The 5721-nt window shown below is 41.3% G+C and overlaps 1 pseudogene; it reads left to right on the top strand.

Annotated features, from left to right (window-relative positions):
- Nucleotides 1-2127: 2127 nt before the first annotated feature.
- On the top strand, nucleotides 2128-3681 carry LOC105991616 (annotated as a pseudogene).
- The last annotated feature ends 2040 nt before the right edge of the window (nucleotides 3682-5721 follow it).

Genomic DNA, 5721 nt, shown 5'->3' with positions numbered 1-5721 from the left:
ACTCTGGGCCTGGGCGCTGTCCCTCAGCTCTTCAGCTCAAGGCTAGCACTCTACCACTTGAGCCACAGCACCACTTCTGGCTTTTTTCTTTTTGCTAATGTGGTGCTGAGGAATCAAACCCAGGGCCTCATGCATGTAAGGCAAGCACTCTACCACTGAGCTACCTTCCCAGCCCCTACATACTTAAACTTACAAACATTTTAAGACAATCCTTACTTTTCAAACCCTTTCTTATCCAGAGGACACCATTTTCCCCCCAATTCCTTTCCCAAGGCTTTCTTTACTACCCTCTTTCTTTACAATTCCTTGAGCTTCTTTGTGGCTAGAGTTTAAAACTGCCCAAATTTTCCTTTGGCTTGTGGAACCAAGACAGCAACATTTTCTATCTTTTAAGTGGCTCAGACTTGAAACAGCTTCTCTGCAAGGTGGTAGAGGGACTGCAGGGAAATTTATTATTGGGAAGAGACTAGGAGAGACCCAGAGGCTCTGGCTATCTGAACTAAACTCTCCATAAGTGAGAGGAGGAAAAAATGAGAAAAAGAGAAAGCATAGTGCGGAAAACTCAATATAGAAACAGATGCAGAACAGGAGGGTAGTCTGAACTTAGCTGATCTAGGAGCTACATAGTAGACTGGTGCTAGAAAAGTGCTTTTTGCTTCTCAATGCAAAAGCATGGTGGTAGTATGAGAAAACATCCTGAGGAGGTTGGCTCTAGGCTTGCTACTCTTGCTGCTCAAGTTTCTACATGCTCTTTCTAGAACACACAGCAAGTATTGCTACATCTTCTGCCCAGTCTCTTCTTTGTGGTTTATTTATTTGTTTTGTTGGTTGTGGGGCCTGAACTCTGGGCCTGGGCACTGTCCTTCAGTTCTTCAGCTTAAGGCTAGCATTCTACCACTTGAGCCACAGTGCCATTTCTGGCTTTTTCTGCTTATGTGTTCACTATGTGAGCACCACTATGTGGTGCTGAGGAATCAAACCCAGGGCCTCATGTATGCAAAGCAAGCACTCTACCACTGAACCGCCTTTCCAGCCCCTTCTTTGTGGTTTAGTGTGAAGCTGGAAGAAAGGTGCTGGAGCAAGTTCATTGAAAATATATGTGGGCTGGCCACAAGGTAGAGATGAGGACTGTTGTTTGAAACCAGTCAGAGTAAAAAGTTAGTAAAACTCCTATCTCAACAAACAATTCAGATATGGTGGCATATGCCTGTAAATCTAGCTATACAGGTGGCAAGAGTTGGAAGATAATGATCTGGAGTCAGCCTTTGAAAAAACAAGACTTGGGCCGGGACTGTGGCTTACTCTTAGAGTGCTTGCCTAGCATGCATGAAGCCATGGATTTGGTCCCTCAGTACCACATAAGCAGAAAAAGGTGGAAGTGGTGCTATGGCTCAAGTGGTAGAGCACTAGCCTTGAGTAAAAGAAGCTCAGTGACAGTGCCCAGGTCCTGAGTTCAAGCCCCAAGACTGGCAAAAAAAGAAAAAGAAAAAAATAAAAATCAAGACTCTAAAAAATACAGCAAAAAGGACTGAGGACATGGGTCACATGGTAGAGAACCTTCCTACCACATGTGAGCCCTCAAACCCCAGTACTGAAATAAATAAATATTTTAAAAAGAATTCTAAGAAAATATAGAAAAACAACTATAGGAGTAAGGAAGATAATACAGGGTATAACTTAGAAGAGACAGTTGGAAAAAAAGTCAATCAGAAATGTTGGAGATAAAAAGCTCAATAAATCATGTAAAAACTTCAGTGAAAAGCTTCATTAGCTGGGTGCTGGTGGTTCATGCCTGTAATCATAGCTTGTCAGGAAGCTGAGATCTGAGCATGATGACTCAAAGCCAGCTGGGACAGGAAAGTCCATGAGACTCATATCTCCATTTAACCACCAAAAAAACTGAAAGTGGTGCTGTGGCTCAAGTGGTAGAGCACTAGCCTGCATGGAAGAGCTGAGGGACAATATAGTAAGAACAAGTCTCTCAACAAACAAAAGCCTTCTGGACCATCCGCACTGGTCTAGGACCTGACACTATGCTCTTGGTTTGTTCCTCTGCGGTGGCAGCTATGGCTGTGAAGACCTTGAACCCCAAAGCTGAGGAGGCCTGCAGTGGCTCAGGCAGCTAACATGGGCATGGATGTGCTAAGAACCAACCCAGGGCCCAAGGGCACAGTGAAGATGCTCATTTCTGGCACCGGAGACATCACGCTGACTAAAGACAGCAATATGCTGCTGCACAAGATGCAAATTCAGAATCCAGCAGCCTCCGTAATAGCAAGAGTAGCTCACAATGGCGCAACTGGTGATGGTACAACTTCCAACGTCCTTATCATTGGAGAGCTGCTGAAGCAGGCAGATCTCTACATTTCTGAGGAGCTTCATCTCAGAATCATCACTGAAGGTTTTGAAGCTGCAAAGGAAAAAGCCCTTCCATTACTAGAACAAATCAAAGTAAACAGAGAGACAGATAGGGAAACACTTACAGAAGGGGACAGAAAATCTTTCCCTACTAATGTTCATGCTGAACGAGCAGATGTCTTAGCAGAGGCTGTAGTGGGCGCTATTTTGGCCATTAACAAAAGAGACGAGTCTATTGACTTGTTCATGGTTGAGATCATGAAAATGAAACATAAATCTGAAACGGACACAAGCTTAATAAAAGGACTTGTTTTGGATCATGGGGCACAGCATCCTGACATGAAGAGTAGAGCAGAAAATGTATACATCCTCACATGCGATGTGTCATTAGATATGAAAGAACAGAAATGAATCCTGGATTTTTCTACGAGAGTGCAGAAGATAGAGGAAAAACTAGTAAAAGATGAAAGAAAATGTACTGAAGATAAAGTTTAAAAAATTAATAGAACTGAAAAGGAAAGTTTGTGGAGATACAGATAAAGGGTTTATTGTTATTAACCGGAAGGCAATTAACCTGTTTTCCTTAGATGCTCGTGCAAAAGAAGGCATAGTAGCTCTGTGCAGAGCTAAAAGAAGAAATACAGAGAGACTGACTCTCGCTTGTGGTGGGGTAACTCTAAATCTTAAATCCTGACTGTTTGAGGCACACAGGACTTGCCTATGAGTATACATTGGGGGAAGAGAAGTTCATCTTTATTGAGAAATGTAACAATCCCTGTTCTGTCTCATTATTGGTCAAAGGACCAAATAATCACACACACACTCAAATCAAAGATATAATAAGAGATGGCTTAAGGGCTGTCAAAAATGCTACTGATCACTGTGTGTGCCAGGTGCTGATGCAGTAGAAGTGGCAATGGCTGAGGCTCTGATCAAATACAAACGAAGCATAAAAAGCAGGGCCCAACATGGAATCCAGGCATTTGCTGATGCATTGCTCATTATTCCCAAGGTTCTTACCCAGAACTCTGGTTTTGACCTTCAGGAAATGTTAGTTAAAATTCAAGCAGGACGTTCAGAATCTGGTCAACTTGTGGGTGTGGACTTGAACACAGGTGAGCCAATGGTAGCAGCAGAGGTAGGCATATGGGATGACTATTGTGTGAAGAAGCAGTTTCTTCACTCCTGCATTGTGATTGCCACCAACATTCTACTGGTTGATGAGCTCGTGAGAGCTGGACTGTCCTCTCTAAAAGGTTGAATGGAAGCCTCCGATATCTGAATCTTAACTACAGGATGATGTTGAGGAATACAGATGTGGAGCTTTTTTCCCAAGCTTCAAGCGTTTTTCAAAGGAATCTAAAAAGAGAGAATACTCACCATCTACTCAAATTATGAATTGTGAAATTGTAGGTACAGTATTTTTAAAATTGCACTGAGAGTATCCACTTAAAGCAGGTCCAGCAAGTAGTATGTTTTGTTTAATTTGCAGTGGTGCAAAATTAATATTAGATAAGCATATGTTACCTAGTTTATTAAGTATTTCTTGAAAAATAAAGAAAAGTCCAGTTGAATTCACTGATGCATTTTGCCAGAACTTTAAAAAAGAAATATGACCAATGTTTCCCAAACTAATCATAAAATTGAAAGGGAAGGAATGCTCCTATTCATTCTATGAAACCAGATAAGAACACAACCAAAAAGAAAACTATAGACCAATATCTTTAATTTCCTGGATGTAAAAATTCTTGACAAAAACTTGCAAACCAAATTCAAGAACACATTAAAAAGAATATATGCCAAGATAAGGTTTTTCTCATTCCAAGGATACAAGGACTGTTCAACATATCCAAATCAATAAATGTCATAGAGCTAATGAAAAGAACCAAGACAAATATTACTGTTGTCTCAATAGATACAGAAAAGGCATTTGACAAAGTTCAAAATCTCTTCATGATAAAAGCCCTAAAAATAGATATGAAAGGTTTATTCCTCAATATAATGAAGATGACATTCATGACAAGCCTGTGGCTAAAGATATATTGAGTTCAGAAAAGACTGAAAACATTTCCTCTAAAATCAAGAGTGAGACAAGTGCGTACAGTCTCACTACTCTTGTTCAATACAGTGCTTAAGATCTTTGCCAACTATTTATTTTGGATATATTCCAGATGTTGTAAAGAACTTAAAAAATTAAATTCCAAAAAACAATGGGCAAATGGACTAAACATTTTCCAAATAAAGAAGTACAAATGACCACTAATCACATAGAAAAGCATTTAACATGTTTAGTTATCAGGGAAATATAAATAAAAACATCTCACCCCAGTCAGAATGGGTATCATCAAGAAATCAAACAAAGCTGAGAGCCAGTAGCTCACACCTGTAATCCTAGCTACTTAGGAGTCTGATATCTAGGGATTGGGGTTTGAAGCCAGTCCAAGCAGGAAAGAAAGTCTGTGGGAGTCTTATCTCCAATAGACTATCAAAAAAGCCAATCGTAGAGCTTTGGCTCAAGTAGTAGAATGCAAGGCTTGAGCAAACGAAGCTCAGGGCCAGTGCCCAGGCCCTGAGTTCAAGTCCCAGGATTGACTAAATAAATAAATAAACAAATAAATAAAGCAAAAAGGGTTAGAGGTGTCATTCAAGTGGTAGAGCACTTGCTTAGCAAGCATGAGACTCTGATTTCAAACCCAAGAGATGCCAAAACAGAAAAGAAAAGGAGGGAGTGGAGGGAGGGAAGGAGGAAGCAAGCAAGATAATAAATGCTAGTGAAGATGTAGGGTGTAGAGGAAAGGGAGCCCATCAGGAAGAAAAATTAGTTCAGCCACTGTGGAAGTCATTAGGGAGGTGCTTACTCTCTCTAACAGCATATTTTTGTCATTTAATCTCTTTCGTATTTCACCAAGCCTAGGATGCTCTTCTAAATCCAGTGGACATTTGCTGTTTTTGTTTGTTTGTTTGTTTGGTTGGTTGAAATCTGGGCCTGGGCGCTGTCCTTGAGCTCTTCAGCTCAAGGTGAGCGCTCAACCACTTGAGCCACAGCACTACTTCCCATTTTCTGGTGATTTATTGGAGATGAGTCCATAGACTTTCCTGCCCAGGCTGGCTTTGAACCATGATCCTCAGATCTCAGCCTCCTGAGTAACTAGGATTACAGGTGTGAGCCACCAGTGCTGGGCAGCATTTGGTTATTTTTGTAGACAGACAACAGAGTGAAATCAATGTCTTTGTGTTATTCTCCTCAGCCTCCCATTTCCTTCTGGCATGTGGTCTCCAGAGGTCATCAGCAGCCCCACACCCCAGCTTCAGCAATCCCACACCCCAGCTTCAGGTCTCAAAAGTTTGTCTCCACCCAGCATC

The sequence above is a fragment of the Dipodomys ordii genome, unplaced genomic scaffold (genome assembly GCF_000151885.1).
Source record: "Dipodomys ordii isolate 6190 unplaced genomic scaffold, Dord_2.0 Scaffold4, whole genome shotgun sequence".
Classification (NCBI taxonomy): domain Eukaryota; kingdom Metazoa; phylum Chordata; class Mammalia; order Rodentia; family Heteromyidae; genus Dipodomys; species Dipodomys ordii.
The sequence above is the reverse complement of the archived record's forward strand: the minus strand, read 5'-3'. Positions and strand labels throughout refer to the sequence as shown.